The following is a 20,084-nucleotide window of genomic DNA, read 5'->3' as shown; positions in this document are numbered from 1 at the left end:
TTTTTAAGGCCATGGGAAAAGGCCAAAATTGCAAACCGACCATATTTGGCAATTAAGACTCAATCGACAACCAATGCACAGTTTCAGCATATTACTAAAGAGTATTAATGACATTTACCATGTTTTGGAATGTTGACGAAAAAAAGGTTTTAGTTTATTCATTAATTTATTTATTTATTAGGTTGTACAAGCTAGCTATTGGGAGATAAGTGTATTACATATAGTTGATGATTTTAGAAACAGAAACAGAACTCGTTTGACTAAGGCCAGAGGCCCCACTGCCGTCGTTAATACTAACGTACAGTGGCAAACGGTTCTGTATGACATTCTATTTTTAAGGCCATGGGAAAAATGCCAAAATTGCAAACCGACCATATTTGGCAATTAAGACTCAATCGACAACCAATTCAAAGATTCAGCATATTACTAAAGAGTATTAATGACATTTACCATGCTTTGGAGTGTTGACGAAAAAAAGGGTTTTAATTTATTCATTAAGTTATTTATTTATTAGGTTGTACAAGCTAGCTATTGGGAGATAAGTACTATTGCTAATACAAACTATGCAAATGCCTTGTTAAAGAGAAAAGTTTTAAGTCTAGATTTAAAGTTATCTACTGTCTCTGATTTTCGGACGTCGGTTGGTAAATCATTCCATAGCTTAGGGGCTAAGTAGGAAAAGGATCTGCCACCTTTAGACACTTTTGATATTTTAGGGATTATTAAGAGGCCAGAATTTTGTGACCGCAATGCACGTGATGGATTGTATTCTGATAATAATTCTCTAAGATATGAGGGTGCTAGGCCATTTAAGGCTTTGTAGGTGATTAGTAATATTTTAAATTGTATACAATATTTAACTGGTAGCCAGTGTAAAGATGCCAGAATTGGACTTATGCGGTCATACTTCTTAGATCGAGTAAGAACTCTCGCAGAAGTGTTTTGAACTCGCTGAAGCTTGTTTACCTGATTTGCATGGCATCCTCCGAGTAACGAGTTACAATAGTCTATTCTAGAGGTCATAAAAGCGTGGATAAGCTTCTCTGCATCTGATGCAGACAACATATGGCGCATTTTTGAGATATTTCTAAGGTGGAAGAATGCTGTGCGGCAGACATTGGAGATATGGCTGTCGAAGGATAAATTTCTGTCGAACATCACACCTAAATTCTTAACCGTGGAGGTTGGCACCACAGTGCAGCCATCTATGGGCAACTTGTAGTCTGTCATATTATATTTGTAGCGATTCGGTTCGATAACAAGTATCTCTGTCTTATTGGAGTTTAGCATAAAAAAGTTATGTGCCATCCAGTCACTTATATCGCTGATGCAGTCTGATAGCTTAGAAAAATTGTGTGTTTCGCTAGGATGTGAGGAGATGTAAAGCTGTGTGTCATCTGCATAGCAGTGAAACTGTATGTTATGATTCCTGATAATATCTCCCAGAGGTAACATATATAACGAGAACAGCATAGGACCTAAAACTGATCCCTGCGGTACGCCGTATTTAACCAGGGAGTGATGTGACTCCTCCTCATTTACATAAACAAAGTGATAGCGATTGGTTAGATACGATCTAAACCATTTTTTATGAACCAATTTAGATCTCCCTGGTCAAGGTTTGGTTTTTTAATGAGCGGTCTAATAACTGCTAGTTTGAAAGCTGTTGGAACGTAGCCTAATTCTAGTGATGAGTTAAATACATTTAGTACTGGGTTAGACACTACAGGGAATACCTCTTTGAGTAATTTTGTGGGAACAGGGTCCAATATACAGGATGATGATTTGGATGACGCTACTAATTTAGATAGCTCTTCTATTGTAGTAGGTTTAAATGACTCAAGATGTTCGTATGGTAAGCTGGCGTTAAAAATATTACTGGGTAGTGGTGGCTGCTTGGGTACCTACAATGCTTTCCCTAATAATCATAATTTTCTTAATAAAGAAGTTTATGAAGTCGTTACTATTGTTTGGGAGTTTATTAGTGGGTTCTGTTTGTTCTTTATTTCTAGTCAGTTTAGCAACTGTGCTAAAGAGGAAGCGAGGGTTATTATGATTTTCTTTAATAAGATTGCTGAGATACGTTGATCTGGCAATTTTTATAGCCTGTCTGTAGTGTTTAACACTCTCTTTCCATGCTGCACGCCATACCTCTAACTTTGTGCTTCTATAGTTTCTTTCCATTTTTCTAGCAGCCTTTTTAAGGGATGCAGTATGATAAAGCAACAGTTCAGCTCTTACTATAGTTTTTATTAATATCATGGTTCAACAAATAAGGTAAAAGTTAAATAATATTTCACTTAAGATAAGAAGTTAACAAAAATATTCCTCTACACTCTAAAAAGGCTGGGTTACTTTTTACCCATAATGGGTAAATATTGGACAGAACACATGCTGGGTTAAAAATTACCCCATGCTGAGTTAAAAATAACCCAATGTTGGGTTGTTGTTATGCAACCATGGATTATAATAACCCAACAGTTGGGTTAAAACAACCCAGCACTGGGTCAATTTTAACCCAGCAGCGTGTTCTGTCCAATATATAATATATATTAATAACCTAGCCCTTTTTAGAGTATATTCCATAAGGACAGGTTGATAAATTATTAGCATTGCTAATGCTATGGAGGCCGATGATTAATGCAAATAGAAATATAAAAGTCCTAATTAAAAAAGAAAACAATTTGACAAAAATATTGAATACAATATTGGTTAAATAGCATAACAAGTGATTTATAAGCTTTTTTAGGCTGGTCATTTTTGACTGAGAAAACAAAAGGTGTTATAGGGTTCTGAACACAACCTGAGGGTTAAATAACTTTAATTAAAGGCGCTCTAAGTGAATTGAAGCGTTTTAGACCATAAAACATTTTTTGTTACATACCGGAATCATCTCCTCACTATCTGCTTGCTGCCTGTCCGCTGATCAAACTGTAAAAAACGCGATCTCTGTATACAGCCCAGGCTTCACAAACGGCAATATCAACAAGTGGCCAAACCTAGCATCACAAAACAAAACAAAGTATTCCAGCCAATAAACGACAAAAAGGATTTGGGTGTGGGGGTTGGGCGCGTTCATGAAAGCACAGAAGGGAGGGGGAGGAGTTAGCTACGCTCCGTCTGTTTGAAAACAGTTTCAAACGTCAACAATAACTAACGTCTCGCAGATTCGCTTAGAGAGCCTTTAATATTGTTTATTCTTGGCCTCCTCATTTTCAGTGGGGGACTGCTCAGAAGCTGCTTGCATAATATTTGCAAAGTCTATGAATCGCCATGTATACACAAAAGAGTAATATTAAAAAAAATAAAAAATGTTTGGCTTGTAAATAGTTTGACAACGGTATTAGCCTAATAATTACGTTGCTAATGCTAATCATTACTAGGCTTATTTCTCTTTAAGTTACCTGTTGTCACTTTTGTTTGTCCTCTTGAAAATAAATCTGTAGGTTTGGCACATTTGGCAGCATCCTCCTCCAATGGATTTTTTCTTCAACCTGTTTTTACGCCCTCCTCCTCTCAGACGCGTATTGTTGCGGTAGGGCCGACCCAGCCTACAGGAGAAAAGTTTTCTTGGACGTGCTATGGACCGAACCAACTCTATGGGAGGGGAAAACTCCCTCACATGGTATAACCCATGCAGAGGCTGCGCGCTGCAGTGTCAATGCGAAATGTGTGAAGGATCATTTAAGAGAAGATAGACTCACTAACATGACAAATGTAAAAAAAAAAAACTTGACCGGCCCAAAAGTGAAGCGGGCCACCGGGAATTCTCCCGGTTCTCCCGATTACCCACCCCGGGTCTGGATGACAGGCTGTACTGCTGGAGTTGTTTACTTTTTACAAAGTCATCCACCTGGGTCAGTGGTGGATTTGTCAGCCTTACAAATCTGACAAAGTCAGCCCGCCGACATCAAGACTCTGCGGCACACCTGCAAGCGACGGTCAGTTTGAAAACTTTTGGTGGCACAAGAGTTGATCTTCAGCTAAATGAGCAGCGCCGTAATCATACTACGCCCCACAACAACAAGGTCAGGCACAACAGAGTGATCTTGAAACGTCTTATCGATGTCGTCACATTTCTTGGAAGGCAAGAATTGGCATTTCGAGGACATGATGAGAGTAAAGATTCTGAAAACAAGGGGAACTACTTGGAGTTGCTGGAGTTTTTGGCGGGGTATGACCGTCCTCTGCGCTGTCATCTAGATTCGGCCACTGTTTCCATCGGCACTTCCAGCAAAATTCAGAATGACCTGATTCAATCAGTGGCAGATGTAATGATCGAAGTAACACGCACGCGCGCGCGCACGCACGCACGCACGCACACACACACACACACACACACACACACACACACACACACACACACACAAACAAACAGACAGACATAGATTGACAAAGACACACACAGATAGACAGACAGACAGACACACACACACACACACACACACACACACACACACACACAGACACAGACACACACACAACACACACAGACGTATAATACACTTTGTTTGTTTTTATTGTATTTGACACTTTGTCTATTTTTTCTTTTCATAGAAGGTGAATTGTATTACCTTCGCCACCAAGGAACAAAACAACTAATTAAAGCTAAAGTTGTGTGTGGTGCAGAACAGGCAAACAAAATATTTGAGGAGTTTCATGCAAGTAGCCTTGGAGCTCACACTGGACAAAAAAACCCACGAGATGCAATATCTATAAGATTTTACTTGTCTGGCATGTCACAGGATGTTGACACCTGGGTAATAGCATGTACATAATTAATACTTTGCAATATGATGAAATGCCATTCATTTTCACCATTATACTGCTTTCATCACATGTTGCACAGTGTGGACCCGGCCAGGCCAGCAGATCATCAGTGAAGGAGCCAAAAGACTGCATTCCAATTGTGGTATGGCTCTCCATCACACGTTATTATTTTAAAAATGAAATTACAAGGTAAAAACATGTGTTGGTTCAACTTAAAGTATCGGGTTGCCTTAAAATTGAGTTCATTATACTAAAAATATTAGTTGACCCAAAAAAGTTGTGTTAAATTTGTTATCAACCCCTATGAAGTTGAATGAACTCTTCTTTTTAAGGCAACCAGGTAAAAATAGCACTTAAGTTCTTAATAATATCTGTTTGTTCATTCCCTAAAATACTTTAATTTTACTTTTCAATATTGCAGTAAATTAATTTCTTTCTGTAGGTTAAACAGCCTTTTGAGCTTGTGGGGATGGATCTAGCCCTGACAGACAATGGCAACCCGTACATTTGTGTCATTATTGACTACATGACCAAGTGGCCCCAGGCTTATCCTCTCAAATCAAAGGCTGCCAGGGAGGTTGCTGATAACCTAAGAGAGTCCTCATAGACCAGGGATAGGAGTTTGTTAAAACAGTAAGTCATACTTGTTCACACATAAAAATGCCAACTTTACACACCTTATATCTTTTGCATGAAAACTTTAAGAAACTGTTTGTTTTTATTGTAGCTTAACAGTCATATCTGAAAAAAGGTCCTTGCACACCCTACCATCCACAAACCAATTGACTTGTAGAAAAAAATGAATGCCACAATACAAAGGTATAAACTAAATAAAATTCTAATTTTCCTCCCACTGTCCACTTTACAAAGAACTAGATGATAATTCCCTGGTTGTTTCCATATTATGTATTTCTACATATGCGCCATTTAGCATACGCAACACAAGTACACTATGATGATACTGAATACACTATTTTTTAATATCTACCACATACATAAATGTAAAGGCTCTTTTGTAATTACTTTGAAACTGACAATAATGTTGTACTGCCAGATCCCTTTGCAAGCTTGTCCAAGACAAGCCCAATGAATGGGATAAGCACCTTGATGCCGATATGTTTACGCTTCGCACAAAGCTGCAGATAACAACAAAGTTTTCACCGTTTTTTTATGTTTGGAAGAGAGGCCCGTTACCTTTCTGAAATACCGGAAAAATATCGGGTAATTGCAAAATGTTAAATTTTTCCAGTAATTTTTCATTGATAATAAATAGGTAGCACTTTTTAAAATTATTGTTCTGTACTTTTTTCAGATTGACACAAGTGTGGAGTGCACCATTTCAATTGAGGAGTTAACAGAGTCTGCTATTACCTTAAGTGAAATTTTAAGTTAGGCTCATGTAAATACCACAGCCTCCAAGAAAGGGTAAGGCGAAAAACCAAACAACATGCCCTTAATAAGTTTAAAGTGGGGGATAGAGTGTGAATGCAAAATATAATAAGCCAACAACGAAAGGGTGGGAAACTGGAGGCAAACTTTCTTGGCCCCTACACAGTAACCTTCTTGGATTGCAAAAGTGCCAACTGAGAAGATAGTAGGTGTGTAAAACTCCCGAAAATAAATGTTGACCATTTGAGGTTACACATTGAGGAAGTACCACGCATCCCACACAAACTGAACCCATCAGATTCAGTTACTGTGGCCTCTTCAGCCCCCTCCTCAACAGCATCTCTGCCACCAGTGCCCTCACTGGCATCTCCGCCACCATGGCCCTCACCGGCATCTCCGCCATCAGTGCCCTCACCGGCATCTTCACCACAAATGCCTTCACCGGCATCTTCACCACAAATGCCCTCACCGGCCTCTCAGCCCCCAGGGCCTTCACAGTAATCTCCACCACCACTGCTGTCTCCAACCTGCTCCTCAATAGCTTATTTACCACCAGTCTATGTGGTCTCTTCTGCCTCCTCCACAACCAGCCCATGCCACAACAGCATCCTCCGGAGTTGTGACTTCATTAGGGTCCAGCTCTTCTGATGTAGAATCACGTATATGTACTTAAACACCCAAATAGGGCCATTTTGGACATGCTACAATAAATGATCTGTGGGGTATTTTGAGCTAAAAATTCAGACACATTCTGGGCACACCTGAGACTTATATTACATCTTGTAAAAGGCCAGTATAGGTATGGAAGGTATTTTTGGACTATTTTAAATTAATTAATTAAATTATAAAATAATTAATTAAATTATAAAATAAAAAATAAAATCGCAAAATATGTCCCAAATTTGAAAATTAAATGCTAAAATAAAAATTAAAACATTATATTAAATTATTTCATTTTCATTTTTAACGTGATGAAGCATCATTCCGGCCAAATTGAAAAAAAAAATAAAATTAATGATTTGACATTTCATTTTCCATATAATCTTGAGTCAAGACTGACAATATTAAAATAAAAAGGCAAGCTTGAAAAGGAATCTGTAAATACATTTTTTAAAAGGCTTTTTATTCATGCCCAAGCAATAATAGGGACAAAATTAAAATAAAGTTCAGTTTTAATTTTATGTTCTCTTTTATTTATTGTTTTTTTAATTTTATTTTTCATTTTCGTTTTCAACTTGTATGCAAATTCTATGTTAATCAGTGGGTGGGGTTTAATTGCTCATAAAAAGGGGATTGGCTGAAGCAGTGTTGCCAAGTCAGCGACTGTTTTGCCAACTTAGCGACTTTATCGCTACATCTAGCGACTTTTAGACCCATTTAGACAAATTTAGCGACTGTTTGGATTAATCCTAGCTTCACATCTGTACAGATAAGCTACTGTGTCGCATGTACCGGCCCACGAGAGCTGGGTGGTGCTGTCCCGGTGAAATGTGCGTCTGGCGTCTCTGTACATGGAGCTGGGCAGCAACATTTAGACTGTACGTTACAAGCTGACGCGTGGATGAGATTCGCGAACATTGTTTACATGTCAAAGGAGGAACAAACAATAAAAAGGGGCTGGTCCACTGTTATATATGTGCGTATTTTCACACATCTGATCCGGTGAGGCGTCAGTCATTCTCATCAAATGCATACACATAGCACAGTGTGATTATCGTGCAATACATTTGGCAAATTCCGGAAAGTATTGGCGTATCATATGCTCGCAAAATTGGAATTTGGATTATGTATATCACGATAATCACACAGCATGTTATTTGTATGCATTTCATGAGAATGGACATACACAGCGACCAGTCACTTACTTTTGCAGCGGGCACACTGGTACAGAGCAGACCTTCAGCCTTTGTGACGGGGCTCAGCTTCGGCCCAATTTAAACCCTGCATCCTCATTTGTTACGCTGATTTGTGAGTAGGGCTGTGACCGTACAGGATTTTGTTTTACCGCAGTGAAGAAGCAACAAAATCACGCAGTTACAGCACAACAACCCACCCCAAGAAAGCAGTACTCTTATATAATTTTCAAACGACAAATTATATTAGCAATAACAGCATTAAATAATATGTAGTTCTTTATTTTAACTTTTGTTTTTATATCTTTTGAATATACTATTGATTATAGAACTTTTATGTCACCGTTTATAGCCCATTTTATACAATACATTTCATAGAATAACAACCTGAAAAGCTGTAGAAAGAATATGCAGTTTAAGATTGTTTCTGGTGAGTTGTGCAAAACCTGATTCCTATTTCTTTAGACATTGTTTTTCGGTTAACTGTCCGTGGAGAGAAACGCACTTTTCCAAACTTGTTGAAACGCTGAATAATTTATTGTACAAAAAATGGGTTAAAAACAATGACAAAAATGGTTCCATAATTGATATTAAACTCAAAAGATATAGAAAATAAATAGTATTTAATGTTATTATGGTTAGTATGTTTAATTCGATTTTTTCAAAGTGGATACAAAACGAAATTGCCTATTGCATCATTCCGTAAATAACTGCGCAAAACTTATGGATACTCCCATCAATACTTTCAATTTCAGCCGTCCATTTACATAATCAAGAAGATAAAACTTTTTTTATCCCAAGCTGGAGAAATTCATTTACAGCAGCTCCAGATATAAACACAGCATTCAACCAAATAACGAGTCGCGCTGTCGGTAAGCGCTCACCTGCCTTCATAACGATAGTTGTCATGTTTGCCCATTATAGTTTTAAATTATTATTATGCTATTGTTATCATAACCAACACACAGTGCCTGCTTCTCCTTGAACGAGAAATAATGCACGTGGCTCAGACTCCTTGCACATGAACTTGCATTGCACTGACATTTCCTTGCAGAGATGTTGTTATTCGCACAGGGGTTTAAAACCAGGGATTGAGTCGGTACCGTTCAAGAAATCAGAGCACCTGGGCATGACACGCTTCATGTTTAAGAAGGTTGCGGCCGTGACATCACCGCAGCTGGCATCTTACTGCGGTAACGTGTTATCATCTGTGCGTAGCTCGTCTTCCACGCTTCAGCTATGGTCAGAACTGTATGTTGTGTCCAGTGCAGTGTACAGAGTAGACCCTGAAAGACTTGCATTTCACAGAGGACGCAAGTCCTGATACGATACTTGTACAGACAACACATAGGCTGAATAAACAGATAATGTTCATATAAAAATAAGTGACTGGTCGGTATATGTCTTCAGCTCGATAAACTGACGCCTCACTGGATCAGATGTGTGAAAATACACACATACATAACAGCGCACCAGACACTTTTAGTGTTTGAAATGTAAACAATACATGCAAATCTCATCCACGCGTCAGTTCGTATCGTCTAAATTGTTCACTGCTCAGAAAATGCACAGAGGGTAGACGCCAGGCGCACATTTCACCGTGACAGCGCCACCCAGCACTCATGGGCCGGTACAAGCGACACAGTAGCCTATATGTACAGATATGAAGCTAAGATTCATCCAAACAGTCGCTAAGTTTGTCTAAATGGGTCTAAAAGTCGCTAGATGTAGCAATAAGGTCGCTAAGTTGGCAAGCAACACAGTTGCTGAGTTGGCAACACTGCTTCAGCTAATCCCATTTTTTTTGAGCAAGTAAACCCCACCCACTGATTAACATTGAATTTGCATACAAGTTGAAAATAAAAGTGAACATGAAAATTAAAACGAAAATGAAAAAAAGAACATAAAATTAAAACTGAACTTTACATTTTAATTTTATCCCTATTATTGCTTGGGCATGAATAAAAAGCCTTTTAAAAAATGTATTTACAGATTCCTTTTCAAGCTTGCATTTTTATTTTAATATTGTCAGTATTGACTCAAGATTATATTGAAAATGAAATGTCAAATCATCAAATTTATTTTATTTTTCAATTTGGCCGGAATGATGCTTCATCACGTTAAAAATGAAAATGAAATAATTTAATATAATCTTTTAATTTTTATTATAGCATTTCATTTTCAAATTTGGGACATATTTTTCAATTTTATTTTTTATTTTATAATTTAATTAATTATTTTATAATTTAAATAATTAATTTAAAATAGTCCAAAAATGCCTTCCATATATAGGTGCCCTTTATGATAATTGAGCTTACTTGAAATGACTGCACTTTAATAATAATAATAATAATAATAATAATTCTTCCTTACATTTATATATCGTTTTTCTCAGTACTCGAAGCGCTTTACATATGAACGGGGGAATCTCCTCAACCACCACCAATGTGCAGCATCCACCTGGATGATGCAACGGCAGCCATATTGCGCCAGAACGCCCACCACAAACCAGCTTATTAGTGGAGAGGAGACTGAGTGATATAGCCAATTAGTATGAAGGATGATTAGTAGGGCAATGGGCAATTTTGGCCAGGATGCCAAAATTGTTTTGCTTATTGGCTTATTGTTTTGCTTATTTTTGACTTTTACAGGTGTCAAAGATGCCTGGGGAAGATAAGGTTTATATGTGCTGCTCTCAATATTAGGCCCATTCAAATTGTATTACTCAGATATTATTCGGACTGCACCCACACGTCATATTGAAAGTGAGGTGAGACGATTGTTTTAGATGCACCAACTCTGTATGCAATTTTAAGATAAGTTTAATGATTATCATAATAATAGTAGTGCACATTACATTAATGTCAGGGTTTTGTTGCTATATCACACTAATTTTAAGGTAATTTTATAGGAAAAACGCAGTAGTGTTTGCTGCCACATCACTCATTTAATACATTGAAAATTATTAGTCTTTTAGGGTCAGAGGCGATTCTAGGGTCTATGGGGGCCCCAAGCAGAAAATTCCCTGTGTACAAGAAGTGTGCAAAACTTCTATACAATATTCTTTGGTTAAGCCACTATTCTACAGTGCAATAGTTACTGCGAAAGATACATATAATCCTCATCATACCTAACATTATTAACATGTTTGGATGCATAAATGGCATAACATGTTTGGAAATAATGACAGGAGAGAAATATTTTTTACATTATACAATGATAGCAATGATTAATGACTTATTTTTACAAGAATATTTTTACAAGAATATTTTAAGAAACCAGTCATTTTATGACTGCTACTAAATAATCTCAGTCTGCTAACTGTTATGTAAGTTAGTGTCCTAGAGTTAAATATTAGTAAACTAAATATTAATTTTATATCTGAAAATACAGAACAGTATAACACATACAGCTGTTGATTTTCTCAGCAAAAATGCAATTCTACAGACTTGACAAAAGGTTTTCCTGAGATTTGTTTGATAATGTTTGAGACCTGACAGGGTGGGGATGTTATTTGTCTTACCTCCCTTAATGAACTCATCATCTCTCATTTCTTCTTCCCTTTCCCTGCTTTGCACAAAACATTTCTGATGTATATCTACAGAAGCCAATAATGATCGAGTCTAAATAAAATTAGCATTTTTATTTAGAAACTTCCTTTAGTCTCGTCATGTTTTTATAAGCTAACTCACTCGCGTGGCGTCTTTTGAATGCGGTTGTGCGCGAATGAACGCAAAGACGCGCGCGGACATGAATACGTGCGTGCACGCGTCTTGACTGCTTCGTCGCTTTTACAATCGTAAATTGGGTAACAACATTGCATATAGATCTGTTTTTGCCGCGATTGTCTTTGTAAAGGATTGCACTAGTTAACTGTTACAATTTAAACTTGAGATTTACACCAGAAGATTTACACTTGGGCACGTGCCTGACTGGAGCTGGACCGGGCACATTAAACCACATGTGGGTACAGAGGGCTGCTCACTTTAGTGCCTTTTATATGCGGTTAAATTGTTTTAAATCACTTGAGTGTTATCATTTACAAGCCTTTGAAACACGTGCAAATGATAAACTTTTCCTATTTAAATTTGCATATTAATCTGGCAATCACATGCGAGCCAAACCATTACGACTGAACGATACAACGTCACCCATTCGCTACGTTCATTTTCAAAACTGGCAAGTTATCCACCTGGGTTGGATTTTGACTGGGCTAAGCCAATGTCAATCAACATTCCATCCAATCGGAATTTTGATATGCAGTCATGTTGTTCATCTACCGGGTGTAGCTGGCCATCCGAGAAACAAACTCGGGGGCCCTCTAGTGGCTCGGGGCTCCAAGCAGTTGCCTGCCTTGCCTGTTGACAAGGTGCGCCTCTGTTTAGGGTACCCGAAGGGAATTTGACACATCATATTGCAAGTGCATTAATTTCTATGTGATTGAATTGTAAACCATTCGTTTAGTTTCTTTTCTGTGTAGATTTAAGTAACACCTAAGTATTCCTGATCCGAAAACAAAATTCCTGTGTGATGCTCTTTAGCCATCACACCCAGATATTATCAGGGCTTAAAGTTTTCTCCGGCGTGGGCTGTGAATTAAAAATATATTAATATCAGGTCGAGTTCATGCGTTCGCATACAAATAGTATGAGAGGAACACATATTTTACTCTCAACCAAACTAAACTAGCCAATCAGAAGTAGAACGGGGCGGGTCTTTAAAGTGTGGTTGAGATCCAGCTGCAGGTGTCGAGCAGAGACCGGAGATGTCACGTAGCAAGTAAACGTAGTCCGCAGGATGGAAAGTAAGTTTATAAAGCACAGGAAAGATATGAACTAATTGATAAAGAACTTAATAAAGAAGGTGCCTTTCAAATGCTGTCTCGCGATATCAATATAAAGTTGCATTTGTGTCAAAACACTCATTCGCCGATGGTTCGTGAATCTGGTTTGCGAGTGTGCGTTAACGCCTGTGATTACAGAATAATATGATAACACACACACACATTCTGGTTTCCATGTTTTGTGGGGACATTCTAGCCTGGATGCCAGCCGATCTTAGCCCCGCCCACAACATTTTGAGAAACGGTAAGATCGGTCTGGGGTTTCACCGTTGAGGAGCTACTATGCGAGTTCCAAAACTGGTCGACGAATCAAATTGTGAGGGCGGGCTTTATACGATGATGGACAGATGATCAACAGTAACGTATCAACCACGTCACCAAAGAGCGCGTGTGTTCAATCTGTTTACAACGAAATGGCTGCCGCGGTAGAAATCAGATGTGTGGATTCTGACATTGAGTCTGTTCTAAAAGATATCGACAGAGCATTGATTTTAAAAGAAGAACAGAGAAACGCGAGCAAGGCATTTGTTGATGTTTTTGCCGCCCTTCCTACGGGATTCGGCAAAAGTTGTCGCACTTATGAAGGATCAAGTTAAAGAAGCAACTGAAATGGGTATCACGGCGATGCAACTCGGTGTGCACGACGAGATGGATATAATTAGCGATCGTTGCCAGCTTCTTTTCGGAAGCCCGGAATCGTGGAGGGACATGCTAGGCTCGGATATTTTTCAAGCAAACGTAATGGGTATCGTCGTGGATGAAGTTCAACTAATGTACAAATGGTAAGAGATAGTCTTACTGTATGACCCACAAAGCATACAGTATTTTATGTAAGCATATAAAACATCTGGTCTACTGTGTTGTTGCATTCCTCAGTGTCTGGCTGTGCCTTATAAACAGTGTTAATTCTTCTTTGCATCCTCAGCTATAGTTAAAATGAGTGCTATAGGAGGAATTAATTCAAATGTCTTGAAAATTATACATTTTATTGTTAGAGATATCTAAAGATAACAGTAACCCACTTGCTTACCACCAAACTGTGTTGAACAAGTGCTTGCATCAGTGTTCGTGTAATCGAGTAAAGTATAACCTTATTCACACCGCACTTTGGTCCCAGAAAATATCCGTAAAATTGGCAGACAGGCATTTGTGTGAACGCAAACATGTGCCGTAGATGTTCTGGGATTGTTCCAGGAAAGAGGACCTAGTAACATTACCGTAAGATACCTGGAAAGCCCTCTTTGGGAATGAGACGCAGAAACAATGGTTTTTTACGAAGGAGGGGAACACAAAACAATGATACTTGTAAAACAAGCCAATAATCCCTTATTTTTCCTCACTTTTCCGAGTTGCCTTTTCTCTAACTTACTTGAGTATTAAAGGAATAGTCTACTCATTTTCAATATTAAAATATGTTATTACCTTAACTAAGAACTGTTGAATCATCCCTCTGTCATCTGTGTGTGTGCACGTAAGCGCTGGAGCGCGCTGCGACGCTACGATAGCATTTAGCTTAGCCCCATTCATTCAATGGTACCATTTAGAGATAAAGTTAGAAGTGACCAAACACATCAACGTTTTTCCTATTTAAGATGAGTAGTTATACGAGCAAGTTTGGTGGTACAAAATAAAACATAGCGCTTTTCTAAGCGGATTTAAAAGAGTAACTATATTTTATGGCGTAATAGCACTTTTGGGAGTACTTCGACTCGGCGCAGTAACACCCTCCCTCTCCCATTATGATAGTGAAAAGGGGAGCGGACTTTTCAGGCGAGTCGAAGTACTCCCAAAAGTGCTATTACGCCATACAATATAGTTCCTCTTTTAAATCCGCTTAGAAAAGCGCTATGTTTTATTTTGTACCACCAAACTTGCTCGTATAACTACTCGTCTTAAATAGGAAAAACGTTGATGTGTTTGGTCACTTCTAACATTATCTCTAAATGGTACCATTGAATGAATGGGGCTAAGCTAAATGCTATCGTAGCGTCGCAGCGCTCCCAGCGCTTACGTGCACACACACAGATGACAGAGGGATGATTCAACAGTTCTTAGTTAAGGTAATAACATATTTTAATATTGAAAATGAGTAGACTATTCCTTTAACGGCGGCTGGCAACCAGCGTATGTACATTACTGCCCCCTCCTGCTTCGGAATAATGCAGCTGTGTGTCATTAAAAGCAAAGAAAGCGCTGCTATTTTATATATTTTTACTTGTATATTATATTAAAACATTTACATTTACTTAACGGATTCCATTTTTCTAAACTTATTTTTCTTATTTTTCTTCAGTTACTCAGTTCTTGTACATACTTGATACACCTATGATGTTGCCTTTGCTCTGGTGGGTTGCAAAGGGAGGAGTAACTGGGCACGCACCAACAGAGAGAAGCGCGGCATCGGCCTCCGGTATAGTTATCCAACCCAAAGTCGACGTAACAGACAAGCTTGATGAGCGGGAAATACCGTTGACTTGACTGAAGATTTGGCCGATGCCTGGCCGATACTTATTAGACGTTTCACATAAGAAGGCCGACGTACGCTCTTGAGCCGACGTCGGGCAGACGTACGTGTGCTGTCTGGGTATTTTACCTCGTTTTGGTGACTTGTGTGAATCGTGCATATCCGAAGTGTTTTTTTTTCCGTGCACATCTCTTCTCTTCCAATGAGTTTGGTGTACGTTGACGTGCTCTCTGTTTCTAGATGAATTGGGTGCGACATGAAGCGAGTTCAGCGCAGGGCTGGTTCTAGATATGTGTAGGCCCTAGGCAACATTTATGTTGGAGGCCCCTCACACCCATCTAACTTTCATAATAATGTAAAAAAGTGTTTTTTTCCTACCCTGTGTAAGGGGGTGAAAAATGACCCCATCCATCTGTTTGGCCCAATGGCGGACTCCAAACCGCATGGGGAAGGATTATAGCGCGTTCGGTCTTTTCCTGCGCTTTGCAGATGACATTTTGGCATTACGTAATTTAGGTATATTTATCTCTAATCTGACTCCAAAGACAAAGATTTAGTTTGTATTATATTACAAATCGGATTGATTATTACTTTTAAAACTTACAGAATTTAGATGGATGTTTGTTTATTTATTCTGATAAAGCTCTGGTATTACACTCGTTCATTCGGTTCTCACAGTCACACATGATCCTAGTACGGGCCTCATAATTAATATACTGGTCAACGGTCGTAAGCGAATCAGTGTTGGTCGCTGCCAGAGGTTGGACTATATGCTTAAGCGGCCGCTCTCTGCGTGCTCAATTTTAAGCATACTTTATTTAGTCCCCTTAGACAACACCATTGTAAAAACCCTGTAAAAAAACTGTAGGAAGGAATTCCCCTCTTACTGAACCAATATACAGTATAAAGCAGGGCTATTCAAATCTTACTCTGGAGGGCCGGAGCACTGCAGAGTTTAGCTCCAACCCTAATCAAACACACCTGAGGAAGCTAATCAAGGTCTTCATGATCACTAGAACATCACAGGTGGGTAAGTTTGATTAGGGTTGGAGCTAAACTCTGTAGTGCTCTGGCCCTTCAGGGTAAGATTTGAATAGCCTTGGTATAAAGTTATCTATTAGACTATGGATATATATATTTGTAGTTATTTCAATACCTTTTTATACCTTAATATCCAAAAAAATCAGCTGCCACTGGAAGATAAACAGACAAACTACTATTTCTTTCAATAAATATGCATCATGTTTTTATGATTTGAAAACTAAAATAAAGTATAGAGGACTTACAAGATATACAGACAGTTTACTTTAGGTAATGCCAGTTTTGTTTGCTGTTTTAAATTCAATTTTTTTTAGCTTTAAAGAGCACCAATTATGCTAATAAATTGGCACGTTAGCACGTTATTGCAATATCCCATAGTACATACATGTTATTAAAACTTGAACTAATGCATTGTGAGTCTTATAAATTGCTTACATACCTCACCGATTTCCCACTGTCTGGAAAACGCTCGGTTTAGTTCCTGTCTCCGCCTCCCAAAATGTCTAGTGTAATCGGATTGGTCAGATGACTACTCAACTGTTATTGGTCAGCTGGGTTCGGCTTGTGTTTGAAAGTTACGCCCCTGACTACGCGTGGGTTGACACAGATTCTGACTGAGTCACAGCCTCAGAGGCATCGTAAACAAGCGTTATATTTCTCTATAAACGATGGTGTCTGTACTGCCTTACCACTTCGAGCTCGATCCAGAGAGTTCAGAAGGCCGTTACGATATAAACGATCTCCGTCAATGAATGCGATTGGATTTAACTTTTTTAGGTGTCCTTAGCTCTGCCAGAATGCTAAACGAAGACGAAAATGTGTTGCAAAGACATCCAAAAGGTAATTATAACGTACTACATAACTATATGGAAACACCAAATGTAGCACATAGAAAGTATTTGTTGAAATGATTATAAAACGATTTCACTTGGTAATTTCTACATTATTTTACTCTAGTAAAATTTATTATAAGACTGCTTACATACTGTATTACTGTGCAAACTATATGGAAACACCAAATGTAGCACATAGAAAGTATTTGTTGAAATGATTATAAAACGATTTCACTTGGTAATTTCTACATTATTTTACTCTAGTAAAATTTATTATAAGACTGCTTACATACTGTATTACTGTGCAAACTATATGGAAACACCAAATGTAGCACATATAAAGTATTTGTTGAAATGATTATAAAATGATTTTACTTGGTAATTTCTACATTATTTTACTCTAGTAAAATTTATTATAAGACTGCTTACATACTGTATTACTGTGCAAACTATATGGAAACACCAAATGTAGCACATAGAAAGTATTTGTTGAAATGATTATAAAACGATTTCACTTGGTAATTTCTACATTATTTTACTCTAGTAAAATTTATTATAAGACTGCTTACATACTGTATTACTGTGCAAACTATATGGAAACACCAAATGTAGCACATATAAAGTATTTGTTGAAATGATTATAAAACGATTTCACTTGGTAATTTCTACATTATTTTACTCTAGTAAAATTAATTATAAAATACTGCTTACATACTATTTTACTGTGCAAACTATATGGAAACACCAAATGTAGCACAAAAAAATTATTAATTGAAATGAATGTTAGTTCTACATTATTTTACTATGGTAAACTTTATTATGAAAGACTGTGCTATGTTTTTACTTACTAGGTTTTAAGGAGAATGCAACAGGTTCCAGGGCCTCTTACCTGCCTGATTCATCATCCAGGTTTTGCACAAATTGTCTAAATCCCTACACACAGAACATTTATTGTACCGACTATAAGCCTTTGAGGCGCAGGACTAGAGTAAGTTTTATTACATTTTTAAACCAATAACACTAAAGTATCATTATAGTAACAAAGTACCCAAAAGAACAAAAGATGCAACTTTAAAGAAAATATAAAAGTCAGTCAAAAGTTTATTTATTACAAATATATATTTAAATGTTAAACAATATACAAATAAACATACTTTAGTAACCATATTGTGCTCTTCTTTCAAAAATTGTTCAATTCACTTCTTACAGCTATCTATTCAGATAAATGGCATATCAAAGCTTTGTCAGCTGATGCTACCTAAGATGACACTTTAGGGTTATCATCCTGTCGTGTGTTGTTCTCCAGATACGCTTGGAGCTTCCTGATCGGAATGTTGGCTTCCGACGACCCCTGCACTGAAGATGGCATGCAATCACGTCCTCCTTTGAAGGTCTCTCAAACTGTGATGCCAGGTCCATTGGAATCGGGGTTTCCTTCAGCTTATCTTCAAATACCTCAGCAAACACAAGCCTGATCACATCATCCACATAACTGTAGAAATATTGCGGTCAATAAATCTTTTGTTTTGATAATTTATTTCCCTGCTTCATACATTAAGTTTTTAATTATGAATGTATTTGAAATAAAACATTACTGCTTACGGTATGTCATTTGTGTGTTTTGGGAACATAGCCTTGTACTTTCCCTCTCCTGCTTTTGTTACGGCTTGGTGACATTGTAATGGATGGCTGCAAGGTACAACCTGTAAAAATATAAGCAAGCATAAATTTATTGTAAAAGTAAATACTACTTTATTTAACACAGTTACTAAAATACTTAAATACCTGCATAGCATTCCAATAAATGAGAAAATCAATTTTTTTTGCTGCAAATCTGAAATCTCAGGCTACGGACGGCAAAGGCATCCACTGATGATGGTGATGGAAACATTGTGAAACGATGCTACTGTCTGGGTTCCTATGATTATGCAGAGAAAAAAAACTTTGTCATCATCAGTTCTACATCTAAGACTGGTAGTGGTTTCACTAGCTAAATACATCATTTGTGTTACACACCTTTGCTCCTCATATGCCAGTCTGACTCCTTGTACTGTGTGTTATGATGTTGCATGTTTGCATACAGTGTAGAAGGATGTGTCCAGCTGCGAATCTAAGATATAGACAAATAAAACAAACATGTATTCAGTCAAAAAGACATATTATAACAATAGAGTACAACGACTATAACTCGTTAGACTATTCATTAAAACGTAAATGTATTACATGTTACATGGCCCAACATTAGCAACACACATTACGTGTTTACTTCGTTTCAAAATCTAAGAAAGCTTCAAGTAAAAACAACAGTAAAATACATATAACTTTAAACAAATCATCTGTACTTAGAGTTTCTTGAGTTTGATCATGAGAACAAATTTTACCGGTAACAGTTTAGCTGGTAACTTAGCAAGTTTGTAAACATGTCTTAACCAACATCGATAAAAAAACGATAGTCTGCATAATTCAACATACACGTGTGTAAATATGGTACGTTGTTTATGAAATACAGTATTACAACACAAAACAGTTCGCTTGCAAGCTTAGCTCTACACGCACATTATGTTAATCTCCGGTTACCGGTTACGTAATGTACAGTAAAAGGCAAATAATAAACGTGAATACTTACAGCCTGTGATCCAGAAGTGCACAGTAATCCAACTTTCAGAAGGAGACGTCCAGCTTCGGTTCATGAGAAGCAGTTATTGTGAAACTTCCGTGAACAACTTCTGACTGGATTTTTCCGGAACCGTATTAAACATGATGTCCTCTGTGTAAGTCCATAAAGTGCTATTTTGCCCTCGCATCTAAAGAGACAGCGTCTACTCGAGAGATTTAATCGCTTAAACAATGAAACAAGAGTTTGCAAACAGAGTCACAGCAGGGACTCCCAA

The 20,084-nt window shown here is 37.7% G+C and overlaps 2 long non-coding RNA genes across 3 annotated transcripts; one reads left to right on the top strand and one right to left on the bottom strand.

The window, feature by feature from the left end:
• Positions 1-16,705: 16,705 nt before the first annotated feature.
• LOC135767267 (uncharacterized) lies at positions 16,706-18,639 on the top strand. The gene is made up of 3 exons (XR_010541990.2): positions 16,706-17,200; positions 18,045-18,181; positions 18,500-18,639. It is a non-coding gene; the product is annotated as an uncharacterized lncRNA (long non-coding RNA).
• LOC135767266 (uncharacterized) lies at positions 18,273-20,084 on the bottom strand. Of its 2 annotated transcripts, XR_010541989.2 has the most exons (5): positions 19,820-20,084; positions 19,210-19,303; positions 18,979-19,111; positions 18,796-18,896; positions 18,273-18,685 (listed from the first exon to the last, which is right to left on the bottom strand). It is a non-coding gene; the product is annotated as an uncharacterized lncRNA (long non-coding RNA). The 2 variants fall into 2 exon arrangements; XR_010541988.2 differs by lacking the exon at positions 19,820-20,084 and having other exon boundaries at positions 18,274-18,685; positions 19,210-19,805.

Source organism: Paramisgurnus dabryanus, chromosome 6 (assembly GCF_030506205.2).
Source record: "Paramisgurnus dabryanus chromosome 6, PD_genome_1.1, whole genome shotgun sequence".
Classification (NCBI taxonomy): Eukaryota; Metazoa; Chordata; class Actinopteri; order Cypriniformes; family Cobitidae; genus Paramisgurnus; species Paramisgurnus dabryanus.
The sequence above is the reverse complement of the archived record's forward strand: the minus strand, read 5'-3'. Positions and strand labels throughout refer to the sequence as shown.